The sequence below is a fragment of the Oryzias latipes genome, chromosome 22 (assembly GCF_002234675.1).
Source record: "Oryzias latipes chromosome 22, ASM223467v1".
NCBI classification, from domain to species: Eukaryota; Metazoa; Chordata; class Actinopteri; order Beloniformes; family Adrianichthyidae; genus Oryzias; species Oryzias latipes.
Genome location: NC_019880.2, coordinates 8,761,462 through 8,775,088, shown reverse-complemented (window position 1 = coordinate 8,775,088; position 13,627 = coordinate 8,761,462). Strand labels below are relative to the sequence as shown.

The 13,627-nt window shown below is 36.4% G+C and overlaps 1 non-coding gene across 1 annotated transcript; it reads left to right on the top strand.

Moving 5' to 3' along the window:
* The first annotated feature begins 592 nt into the window (after positions 1 to 592).
* LOC105356915 lies at positions 593 to 12,872 on the top strand. The gene is made up of 4 exons (XR_910963.3): positions 593 to 914; positions 1,138 to 1,186; positions 12,042 to 12,142; positions 12,853 to 12,872. It is a non-coding gene; the product is annotated as an uncharacterized LOC105356915 (transcript).
* The last annotated feature ends 755 nt before the right edge of the window (positions 12,873 to 13,627 follow it).

Sequence of the window (13,627 nt, the reverse complement as noted above, 5' to 3'; positions counted from 1 at the left end):
ATTCATTCTTTTTTTTTCACTTGTTTGTTTGTACACACATTTAATTTACACTTGATTATTTTGAGGGGAAAAAATACTAGGAATCTTCACATGCACTGTTCAGTATTTATCTCTGAGTCACACTGGTGGATTTTTTTTGGCTAAACATGTCCTGGATCGATTTTTGGACAGTGAATCGGATCGTGATTATGATATGAATCAAATTGTTCAATTCAATTTTATTTGTATAGCCCAAATTCACATGTCTCAATGGGCTTCATACCGGTAATTGAACGGTAAACATCCAATCATAGAGGATCATAAATAATTAGAATTCAATAGGATAATAATAAACTTTAACTAAACAGACCCAGTTTAGTTGAGTCTGTTTAGATCATTGTTGTAAAATGAATCGTTACACCCTTACCAGTTATGTAAAAACAGTTCTCCTGTTCTTTTTGTTTTAAATTGATGTTTATGTTGAATTGCAATTTAAATGAAAACTGAGCTTGTTCATCAAAAGTGACTATTTTGGCAGAGATGCTCCCGCAGTAAAGTTCCCTTGATCTCAATTAAAGGGGCATTACGAAACTTAGGTAGTATTATATATTCCTCTGCCCCACCCAAACCCAAAACGCCCCCCCTCGGTGAGCCAACCCGGGTTTAGTCCGTCAGCAGCCGGACTGCGCCTCCGCCTCACTCCGCGCGCGGGACGCAGACAGGATGCGCTCGGGTTCCCCGCAGAACCGCACTGACTGACGCATCGGTTCGGCAGGAGGACCCGAACGACGGCGGAAATTGACGGAATGGTCCCAGCGGAAACCGAGCGCCTTTAACTGCTGACCGGAGCTACAGGAGGTCCAGGAGCCTCGTTTTTCTTCAATGTTGGACATTTCTGAAAGGAGCAGAGAGGCAGACGTTCTTCAGCCTGGAAGGTAAACTCTATTACATTTTTTTTAGGTTTTTCTGTTTTAAAATTTTTATTTTGCTTAATTAAGATGTAGCCAACTATTTAAGATGCACATATTTATTGCAATTATAAGCCAACCTATAAAAGTTTATTATTTCTTATAGGCTGTTTTATATGCTTAGAATGAAAGAAGGCCACAAAGTGCAAAGAAGGGACTAAATTAATGAACAAAACCTTCTTTTCATCAGGGGCTTTTGTTGCACAGCCAGCATCCCTTCCAGATGGTGTCTTCTACAGGTAGGTTTTTTCTTTGTTACTCCATGCAAGTGCTGTTTTTTTGCAGGCTTAGAAGGATTAAAGTCAGCAGCTTTTTTATTATGCATTTTCTGCATTTACATTGTCATTGTAACCCTTGTGCTGTCCTAGGCACTTTAACATTGGGAGTTGGGTCATCTAGACCCACTAGACAGTGCGCTGAACCTTTTTTCTTCAATGATTTGTGATCTTCACTGGTGTCCATGGATTACATAAAATCTTTCCACCTATATCCACCTTTGTCATGGTAGGGAGAACGCGTCAATGTAGGGGGGGGGGGGTCATCTAAGATGGCCCAAGGGTTTAATTCAAAATGTTTGTTTGTTTTTTTTGCCCTAAATTGACCCTTTTAAGATTATGTCACCCTTTTAACCTGCTGACATTCATCCTGCTTTGTTGAAGTCGTTTGATAAAATGGACCATATGCTGTATCCGTTTGCAGTGTTTGACTTTGAGTCTCATCATCACTTTTATTTTTTTCTCCCCTTCCCTCTCGCCGCCTCTTTTCCACTTTTCTCTGGTGTTTCTGTCTCAGATGTGGATATGTTCCTCTCCTCACACGCTGAGATGAGTGCTCTCAGATGTGGGGGAGGCAGAAAAAGTCCAGATATTACTACCTGGCTAGATTGCCTTATGATGGAAAAATATTGTTAAAGGAGCAAAACTTGAATAATTAAAGCCCTCTTGCTTTGAATTTTGCACAGAGTCGCTGTGATTTCCAGTGCAGGGTGGGCGCTCACCTTAACCAAAGATCATTATTTAGGAATGGGTATGATGGGTACTGTTCCTGTCTCCTGCTGCTTCCCGAATGCTCTCACTGTATCTCACTTTAGATGTAAACTCATCTGTTTGTGTCATTTTGAAAAATTAATTCACAGTTCTTTATCTTTTCAGTTTGAGAACCAAAAATCAAATTTTTTGCTCAAACCAAGATTTGCAGCAACCTGAGAGCTTTTTATTTTTTTAACAGTCTAACCAACATTAAGAAGAGACTTTAAGACCCACTTCAATAAAAAATGGTGTTTTAACATGTTCTTGTGGGCATTTTTCTCATGATGTAGGACATATATCAAGAAAAATTAACAGTGAAAATACATTTCTGAGAATTTCTTTATTCAAATCGTTGTAAATCAGGAGAAGAGGAAAAAAATGCTGTTGGAAAAAGCATGTAGCAGTGACATAGGGGCCACAATCAGAGGGCCACAAGCTTCCTGCTCCACTCCATTCTGATGCATCAAGTTGTTGACAACTACATCCATGTACGTCTTTGTTTTCCTCGTCTGAACTGGAATCTGGCTCTGAACTGAAGCTCTGAAACTGCTCAACATATGCTGCACCAGTAATGTTAGGCTGTAGTTGTAATGGGTGTAAACTAGTAGGAGAGAGTGTAAACAAAGAGATGATGGGAAGTGAGGGCAGACCTATGCTGTACCAATGGTCCCACCTACAACTCAGAGGTGAAGAAATAACACAGGTTCTTTTTTTTAAATTTGTCTCAAAACAGCATAATCATAATTAAAAGACCACAGGGAATTCTTTGAAAATATATCAAACGATGATCAGAGTGGGACTTTTAGGAAAGCAGAATTAGTCAGGTATGCATGTTTTTCCCAGTTGAAATATGATTTATCGTTCAGCAGGCACAGGCACACCGAAAGGTCGTGGCAGAAAAAACTCATTTGGATGTGATAAGCACACGCGAACACACCAAAACGCTCTCCATAACCAAACAAAGAGGCTTTGTTCGGAGGCTGACTTTAAAGACTGCACCCCACGACTGCTCCACTCACACTGAGACAACATCTTGCTTTCATTCAAAGCATGTTGCACCAGCAGATTCTTGACACCAACAAGAAGAAAGCAAACTTCTTTCTTTTGTCACAGTCGGTTCACATTCTGTGCAGGATTTTATTTTCCCTTCTTCTTTTGTGTAATACTGTGTCAGAATAATGATTTTTCAATGAAATAATTTGGTTTTACTTTGTTTTTGCAGTGGTTTTCCTCATCATTGGCTTCATTTACAGGTTTAGCCAATCATGCATATTTTATTTTGTTATTTGTTCCTCCCAAAAGTTTACAGGAAAATAAAAATAATAAAATGACTGAAGAAAATTCCCACAAATGAGGCAACATGGAACTTTCTCTCCAAGATCCAAGGTTTTTTTTTTTTTATCGGTTTATTTAATGCAACAAAACAAAAAATACTAAAGAAGACTAAAAAAGAAAAACAAAATATAGAAACATCTATACATAGATATATTAAACTTTACATGATTAATCATGACTTGATTGGAATATTGAACATTTAAAGTAAGATATACTTCGAATTCAAAATCAACATTCATATTTAAATGATTGCCATTTGATCATAAATATAAATATTTGTAATTTTACATAGTACATGACGCATCAAACTCATTAAATGTAAAGATCATCAGAAAAAAAGTTTAATTGATTGCTTGAAAGGGAGTGGAAGGTAGCAAACCTGTGTAATCCTGCCATTATTATGATTTACCTAACTTTTTTTACAATTATTTTTGTACTTATTTATCATATTCCACTTTCTAACTTTTTTATGAAAACATTACATTATTCCAAAAATAATTATACATATCACAGGTCAAGTATAACCTGTAACAAAGTTAAACTTTTTGTTTCTTTCAAATCTAGACTCCCACATGAAAGTTGGCCTTTTGTTCCGGGATTTGCTGCCTATTTATTTATTTTCTTTTGTGGCTTTTTTTTCTCTTTGGCTTCTCAAAATTGCTGGATATTTTTTTCAAAATTCGACTGCAAAAAGTCCAGCAAAGTGGCTTCTATTGCAGTTTGCAACCCTTTGCTTTAAAGTAAACGTGGAGATTTTCCCTGGTAGAGAGTAGAAATCTTTGTGGCTTAGTGCCGTGGTTAGAAAGCCTTTATGAGAAATATTTGCTCTCTACAAGAATAAATACAGTTGTTTCTCTGAAAGTAAGGTAAACAAGAAAACTCTTTACAATAGTCTGTGTTACACAAACTCTGCAACTGTGAGAACGAAAGGACGTAATTTGACCAATTTCTCTAATTTGGCCAAATCTGAACCTGTTTTCCCCCTATATATGAAATGCAAAACCTATTTTATCAGGTAAACTGTAACACTGAGCTCATCTGGTGTCTCTGTGTGCATTTTAGGCATACAAGATCCTACTTTCCATTACAGCTCATGCATTTATGTGTACAAGTTTCTCTGTCAACCAGAAATATTACAAAGGTCAAAGCTTTGGTCCCTGCAGACTCTATTTTATGCAGGTAATAGTTATAAAAACCTCACTTTTATTTTTAAAATTCAACTTTATTTAAGAATGATTACAGATAAGGTAAGGCAGCTTTATTTGCTTTCATACACAGAGCCACTGAGGATTTCCTCAAAGGAAAAAAAAATGTTTTTTTTTTCTCAAGGATCAGAGATAGTGGAGGGGCTGCTGCTGTTTGTGGAATAAATAGATGAATTTATCTCTCCTAACTTTCAGCAAAAGATCAAATGAGAATATTGCACACACAAAAATAAATTAAGAAATAAAACGTCAAAATGCAGGTTTCCTCATTAAGTTTTGATTTCAAAGGCTTCTCTGATTTCCACGACTCTTTCAGACTTAACGTGGGTGAAGAAGCTCCCAATTTAAAACACAAGTCCATCGTCCCTCATGTGAGGGAGGCGGTGTTTATGCCCCCTCTTTGTTCGATCAGGGATCTGTTCAAGTGTGTGCTGCTGAGTGTAATGTTTCGTGTGTATGTGTGTGTGTTGTGTGTGTGTGTGTGTGTGTGTGTGTATGGTAATCCAACTGATTTCATTCCCTACTGAGAGAGCAAATTAAAATGTGGCACCTCTCTCTGACGCCTCTCATCTCTTGCTTTTCACTTTGACAAGAGATGGTAAAACTGCTAAATATAGGTCTGTAAGTGAAGTGTCAAACCTCTCCACCTCTCAGCTCACTGACAGCATGGAGGTCAAAATAAGAGGATTTAGTGTTAACTTGCACAAAGGCTCAATCATCCCAGCAAAGTGTTTGCTTTTTGTCAGTGAATAAGAGGAATTTAGATACTGTAGGTGAAAAAAACACAAATTAAACTTCATATAACATATACATTAACACAAAATGACAGTGTAAATTCAGAGTAACTTTATTTGATATACTTTTTTCTAAACTAGAAGAGTAAGGTTAAAGATGACAGATTTTGAATTTGACTTTATTAAACATCTAAGATACAAAATAGTTCAGATGACTGCAAGAACTATTTTTTGTTCCCTATGCCGAAAATTAAACAAAAGTGACATACGGCTAAAGTTTTTTTCTTTTTTTTTTTTTCTTTTCAAAATCTGTGAACTATTTCTTCTGATTAATGAAATAATATATTGTAGCAATTTCTGTTTTGGGGTTTCTGTATTGATCTGAACAGCATCAGCTTACAGGCTGCTGCAGAAGGTGTCTCTGGTTAACTCCTTTGTTTTTATTATTAAATAATTTGGATAAAGAAATTTGCTTTGTTTTCATTGACGTTTTCGTGTGTTCTCATGTAAAAGAAATCTGCTGTTCCTCTACAGTAGGTTTTGAATATTTTCTTATAAGAGATGTGTATATTATAAAGTAAAAATTACCTACAATAGTTTTTATTTATTAAAAAAAAAGAGGATGCCTTGTTGTCACCTTTTTTTGTTTTTTAATGCATTTTATTTTATGTCTTTTTTCTTGAGAAGCTGCTATGGCGTCAGTTGGCCACCAGATGTCCCCATTCTTAGTTATTGTTGTTTGCCAAGCAATAACTATGAAGTTTTCCTTGTTTTTTATCTCCTTTTATTCTTTCCACAATTAAAAATACTAGCCTTAGAGTTTGGTGAGATGTCATCCATGTCAAATGTGATGTAAAACATAATTTTAAAAATAGTCTAATTCTTTATGTTTTGTGACGCTTTGTTCTGTCAAATTTCTCTGATCTTTTGCAGCTGTGCTAATAATCATGTGGTTACCTTGTGGATGTTGTAATCTAGCAGTGATAGTAATGGGATTTGATCAGAAATTGTTTTTTGCCATAAATTAACATTTTTCCAAAGCAATAAATCCATGCTAAAATTAAAGAAAAAAAATGTTGGTGAATCTTTCCCTCCCCAACACAGTCGGAGGCAGAGTTCATCGTATTAACAGCAGATGGTTGATTTTAAAACAATTAAATAAACATTTTTACGACAAACTGCATGAAACCTTTTTTACAAGTTTTCCTGGAATGTGTCCTTTCAAGTGAAAAGTTTCATCAATAAAAAAAATGTCGTTAACACTGGGGAAAATATGAGAGGGGATTAAACACATTTTTGTATTCATATTAAATGACTTTATTTTTTATGAGGATTTTATAACGGACACGGATAGAAAACACTTGGAGACAAAAAAAAATGTTTTGTTATGCCTTTAGGGTCCCATTAAAATTTCAGTCCCCTTGTCCTTAAAATCTTCAAAGCTGACTTGTAAAGGGACTGATGTTTGAAGCGAACACATATCGGATGATTGTGTCTCACAGTCTTTTGTTCCGTCAACTTTAGAATATTTTAGACTTTAAAGTCTTAAACGAAGAAAAATAAAAGTTGATTAACTTATATAAACAGCTTTTCAGGAAGAAAAATAGAAAATATCTTTAGGCAGAGAATGACTAAGTCATGCATCATTTATCCAAATCACTGTTCAGAGTTTAAGGGAGTTTCCTTCACAGATTATACATACATTTATTTATTTGTGTGTCTGTTTTACATTTGATACAAAAGGACAAAAAGGGAATCAGGCTGGAGCAGGATTTTATTGGCAGCAGATGAGTGTGAAGCAGACGCACAGAAGGAGCAGCTGATGTAACGTCTTACACATTTCCTCACAAACAATGCATGGCTTCCTATTAGCCAGACTAAAGAATAAATGCTTATTATTTTTATGTTCCCAAATCCAGGCACTCAGATCTGTGTTTGTGTCCGTGGACTGAAGGGGAGCGCACGTTACCACACATTCTTCCTTCACGAACAGCAGTTTAAGAGCAGCAAAAATGTTGATGTTGTGTTTCACACATCTGACTCTAACTGTTGGTTGGTGCAAGACAGACGCACAAAGGAACCCCACACATATTTGGCTTTTGCTTCTCAGCGATGTAAAGCCTCTATTAAAAAGATGAATCAGGTTCAACCTTTTAAAGCCCGAAGAGAAGAGAAGAACTCACTCCTGGACAGGCCTGAGAATAGATTCACGTTTAACAACACATAATCCCAGATTGGTTATGTGTTGTTTGTGGTGTAGTGGAAAATGGAATAATTTCTTATGCATTTTAGCGGATTTACTTATGGAAAAGTTCAAGTGTTCCAACGTAGACTTTCAAATTTAAGTTGATTTAGAATTTGTTTTCCTGTAGTTATGAAAAGTTATTGCTGAAAATGATCACAGCTTATCACAGTGATATAAGGAGAAAACATTGAATGTATAGGATGAGAACAAACAGACACAGACGTGCACAGGAAGTATTTCATGTTGGATTCCTTGGATGTTAGCTCTAGAAATACCTCAATTTTTTTCTTTTATATCAACAAACAAAGGAAGTAACAAAAAACAAAGCACAATACAGAGGAAGTGACTGTAGAGTGTCAAATTCAGATGACAGACAAACGAAACATAAAAAACAGCAGTGTTTGGCGTGTGTGGGGGTGGAGGTGACTATTCAGTGATGCAGTCAAGAATAAGAAATGAAGGAACAAATTAAAAATACCCAAATAAATGAACTCTTACTACCATTACTAGTGTATTGACCATAACAATATTAAGAATGATGATTATGATGATACAATTACCCATGAGTATACACAATGAAAACAACACCATAAAAAAAAGACATTTCAACCCTATGAAACCCACCACATCAAGAATTGAAAGGAAATTACATTTATTTGGAAGTAAGATGTTTTTTTGTATGGAATTTTAAATTAAAAACCTATTTCAATATTGTTTTTTTTTATAAGATAGGCTGTAGATAGAATCAAATATATTTGGGGGGGGTTTGGTGTTCAGGAAAAAAGCATCTTATTTAGCCACTGTCTCAATTTTGATCCACACATTTTTCTCACAGTGTAGGAGTATTATGTAAGGGATAATGCCCGACGAGGTGTGCATTATCAGAACTTGGCTGAACCATCCAACGCAAAGTGGAGAATTTCCGTAAAGTCCATTAATTTCTGATAATGCACACTTTGAAGGGCATATTCAGCTTATACAATGGTCACTTACAAAAGAAACAAAAAAGTAGTCAATTTTTTCGTACTTTTATTTTGATATTTCTTTTAGGTTTAACTCGCTTTTTGATACATCGTTTGATACATGCTGCCATGGTATGCTTAACACCATGATAAGCTAAGTTGTTACAGTCCAACTGGAATTTAGGCCAGCGCAGTGATATACAACATTTGGGCTAAGTGACCAGAAATGATTTTTCCAATCAGAATCAAGTATTCACCCAGATCATAGCATAAAAAGAATTATCAACACATTTTACATTCTTTCAGTACAACAAGCGGTCATTTAAGAAAAAAAAAAAGGTCAGCAATAGATGAGTTATTCCCGCCATAAAGTTTTTAAAAAATTCCTAAAGTGTTTTTGAGATGACTTGGAGGAAGCCATTCTAAAACAAGCAGGAGAAGGCCTTCTGCTGCCTCTAGTGGAATGGTAATGCACTACAGGGCAGAAAACATGGACCAAGTTCCATACAATGTGTTTTTATAGAAATTTACACATATTGAAAAATGTATCCAGTTAGATATGAACAAGATTATGTTGTTAAAAAGTATAAAATCAATGAGGAAGTATCAGTTTCTCTTCCTGTCGTGTCTCTACTTTCCTATATACATGCAACGCAAAAAGACATCCAATCATAAGCTTGCTTCTACCAAGTTGGGTTGATTACAATTGGCTGAAGTTGAACCACAGTGAGGGATGTGTGTTGTGTACACTTAACACATGATAACCCTTTTTTCACAGCACCTAAAACAAAACTTGAATACATTATTATGACACACTTTGTCTGAAATAGTCTGAGAGATCCAAAATGAGGGGTTTGAATGTTTAAAACGGTTATGTCAAAGATATTGTATTTTTGTTGATTTAAAATGTGTGCTAATGAAAAAAAAAAGGTAGTTTTCTTTTGTAGTTTTAAATACCAAATGAATAATATATACATGTATCTATTGAGGTAAAAGAATTGGACTGTATTGTATCACCACAAAGTCAGCTGAATCTGCACATATCTATTTGTGGACCATTCATTGAGATGCTTATTGAATCATGTGAGACGGAAAGAGACACAACCCTACTGTTTCTACTCATGACTATGCAACAATCATGAAAATTTTCTTCCTGTGCACAATCCCTGCCTTACTCAGCTAATGATACACTTTTTATAACTAATCTACGTCTGCTGTGGAACTAGTACATTTATTGATCCTAAGGTTTAAAGACTCGCTGTACCAATACACTTTCTGGGAGTCACTCTCTGCAGTTCATCAACTGGAAGGATTTCTGACAGATCCCTGAGCTTCTTTAATCCCACAGAAGACCTTTCATATCTGCATGTATGTTTGCTCAGATTTTACTCCCGTGTGCTTTCTAGTTGAGTCAGTCAGCTCTGAACCCTTTTTTCGAGTCAAACATGGCGGATAAAATGCTCCGACAGCGTCACAGATTAATCTTCCCTCTTCTGTCGTTTGGGATCTCTGTCTCTCCGGTCTGCTGGAAACTCTCCAGTCTGAGCTTTTACCTCAGTGCTTCCTTTCTCTCATAATTTGAATGCAATTTAGTCAGAGTCAGTGGTTTTGAGTCCTAAAAAGGTTCCACTGCTCTGCCTGTGTATGTCATCATGATATCATGAATTTTGCATAATTGTGCCACTTCGTTTATTACACAAGTCCTGGATTTAAAGTGATGGGCCGGAAGAGAAATTATGTACAGTGGGCTGAAAGTGGAGTACGTGGTTAGAAAGGATCAAATGAATGAGAAACAAAGAGATGAGAAAATAAGGAGGAAGAGGAGAAAGGGGGGTCAAATGACGTAAGGTAAAGAGAGAGGACTGGAGAGCTGAAGAGACCGTCGCTTTTAAAATGATCGAGGCACCAGTGTGTATAATTTAGTGCAATGACGTAGTCGAAGATACTGCAGGGGAAGCTCAACAGCTTAACTGCTTTTTATGATCTTGTGTTTGCTGTATGTTCCAGCTGTTACGGCTGCTGTATGTCCTCTGGACTCACTTCCATACCTGTTTATGTAAAGAAAAGTGCTATGATGTTGACCCACTGTAATGAAAATCATGTATCTGTCGTTTTTAACATGTTTTTATTGTTTTTCTCATAACAAAAATTAAGATTGAAATTGAATTTTTGAGTATTTTATTTATTCAAAATGTTATGATCAGGAGTAGACTAAGAAAAATGCAGTTTGAAAAAGCTTCTAATTGTTACATAAACTCTACAGGCCACAAGCTCCCTACTCTGCTCATTCTGATGCATCCCTTGTAGACAAATAGATCCATGAATGTCTTTGTTTTCCTCGTCTGAGCTGGAATCTGACTCAAACTGTACGGCTGGATAGCTCCAATATTGTTCAACATTTTTGTTGCTCTGGTAATGTTAGGTTGGGGCTGTGGGGAGGCTGTCAGCTAGTGAGAGAGAGCGTAAACAAAGTGATGATGGGAAATAAAGAAAGGCTCACTCTGTGCCAACAGCACCGCTTACAATTTATTGGTACATTTCTGATTAACTACTACTGCTCTGCAGTAACTGTCCTAGAAAATAGAAAATAACACAGGTTTTTGTTTTTATTTTTCTAATTTTCGCTAAACTTTTGGCTGTATTTTTACCTTGACCAGTGTATCATTCAGATTTCAGTAAGAAGCTGTACTGTAGGGTTCGTGTTCTGAGTATTTGTGTTCATGTTCATTTTATCACATGTATCATATCCAAAGTTGCTCCTATAGAAATCAGCACAACTTCAGTTTGCATTCTTTAAGTTTTTGTTAAAGCAACTCATCTGTATCATTGACTGTATATGAGAACTGGACTGATTGAGTGCAACATCACACATAAAAAAACAGCTTACGGTCCAGCTTCATCAAAATTAAGTCAATTCAGTCGTCATTATTTCCATGATACAGATGTCGCCATTTTGGAACCAGATGGGTTTGAGTTGGTTCAAATCATCATTTCCATGACAACCACTCTCGTCAATCAGGAGTGAGCTTGTTGGAAGGCCACACCCCTTCCATTGTCAATCAAACGCTTTGAATGTTCGAAATGAGACCACATGCTTTTATTGAGGCAATCTGATTCTAACTTAAATAACATGCACTGCAAATTATTTTGAAAAATTAGGATTCTCAAGAACATGTTAAAAAAAAGTATCAGAGCAAGAATATAGAATAGCTAAGTAATAGCTTTTTAATTTTCTATAGACGTCTATGGGAGTTTGGCTTCTTGGAGCCAGTGGGTATTTCCTGTTTGGAACGCAAAGGGGGAGGAGTCACTCAATTCAGTCTTCATATACTGTCAATGATCTACATGAAAAACCAACACTTTTCATTTCTCTGTAAACTTTGGTCTCATGAGAAATGTAAAACTATCTAGGTTATTTTTATCATAGGCCAGTATTTATTTTGTAAAGGTAAAAAAACAACAACATTTAAATACCTTGTTATCATTTGAATGCAATATTGTGTAAATAATAGATATTAACAATAAGTCAAAGTCATCAGAGACACTTAAGCAGTATTCATCAATCTGTTTCCGTTTGTCTTGCAGGGCTTTCAGTGAGATGTGGCTTTGAGAATTATCCTTCATCCTCCTGCCATGGTCTCCCTCATCCCATTCTTCCATTTCTGCATCTCCAGCTATACTTTAATGTGAGTGTTGATCTTTAAAAATACAAATCTTTCATCTGACAGATAATCATTGCTTCTAACATGCAACAATAACACCTATAGACCTGTGATGCTAAATGAATTTAGACCTTTTTTTTTATTTTTGCATGTGAATGAAAAAACTAGAAAAAATGAGTTTAAGTCTCTCGTTTTAACTCACTTGTTTTCATTAGAAAAATACACAGTGGCTCTGGTCTTGGTTAAAATCCTACATGCAAGAACTATGATGTTTCTCAAGCATGAAGTACGACTGCGTAATTTAGAGGTTTGCAACGAAAGGCTCTGGCTTTTCTTGGAAATAAGTCAGACTGTGTAAAACAGGACTATAATGACTTAATGCATGTGGTTGTGGGTAAAATAACCCGGTGAATCACATGCTCTGACTTGCATTAGATTTTCAAATAACCCTCTTCTAACATCAGTGTGGCGGTGGACGGGGGTGTTCTGAATAAGTGGGGTTCTGATTGTCACAGAGAATAATTGTTCTGCCCTGCAGCTTTGTTACGGACAAACGGCTCAGATGCCTCACGTGAGCTGAACCACTGATGCTCGAGAAAAAGCTTCATTGCAAGCATGTGATTGCTATTAAAATACTGACACCGTAATAATGTAGTCAGGCAGTAAAATTTATATTTTGACTGGGTTTAGATCTCTGAAATGATCCATTTTCTCTCTTCTTTGTATCTCTTAAGGGTTTGATGGAGAGCTGGGCGAATGTCAGCGGGAACTATAGTTATAAGTGGAGGAATTCTGGCCGCTGTGATACTGCTGTGCATTGTGGCAGTCCTCTGTTACTGTAGACTCCAGGTACTGATGACTGTGGATGCATGTTTCTCATTCCCTGCAAGTCGAAGCATGACATATGTGGAGCTTTAAGCATCTGCCAGTGTCAGGACAAATTAGTTGAAAAGCTTGTTGGGATTTCTAGTATCTGGTTTTGAGCAAAGTGTAGGGACGTCCAAAGATGATGTAGTGATTTTCTTGTTTCATCACAGCTTCTCTCATGTCCCTTCAAAGCCACTTTAACCTGCCAGCTTGTGGCAATGGCGTGTTGTTGTTTTTTTTCCCACTTTCTGCTCTGCTGCAATGCAGCTGCTTCCAGTTACATCATAGCTTGGTTGCCAGAATTAAACAGATGTGACGCTTGGAACAGTGAGCGGGTTAGCAGCAAAACTACTTTTTCTTCCTCACATCCTTTTACTTCTATTGGGCATTACTAATTTTTCTTTTGTTTTCATTCTACTCTAAGTTGCTTTTCCACTTACAAAACCTACTTACTTTTTGTACTTTGCATTAAAGTCCCACTCCAATCATTCTTTAATCTATTTTAGAAAAGGGTCCATAGTGGTCTTTTAATTATGCATTTAGCCCACAGTTTTAAAAACTGTATCATTTTCTAGGACATAGTTTCTGCAGAGTGGCAGTAGTTAATTAGTAATGCACCTCTGGGGGACTCGTTTCCGCCTG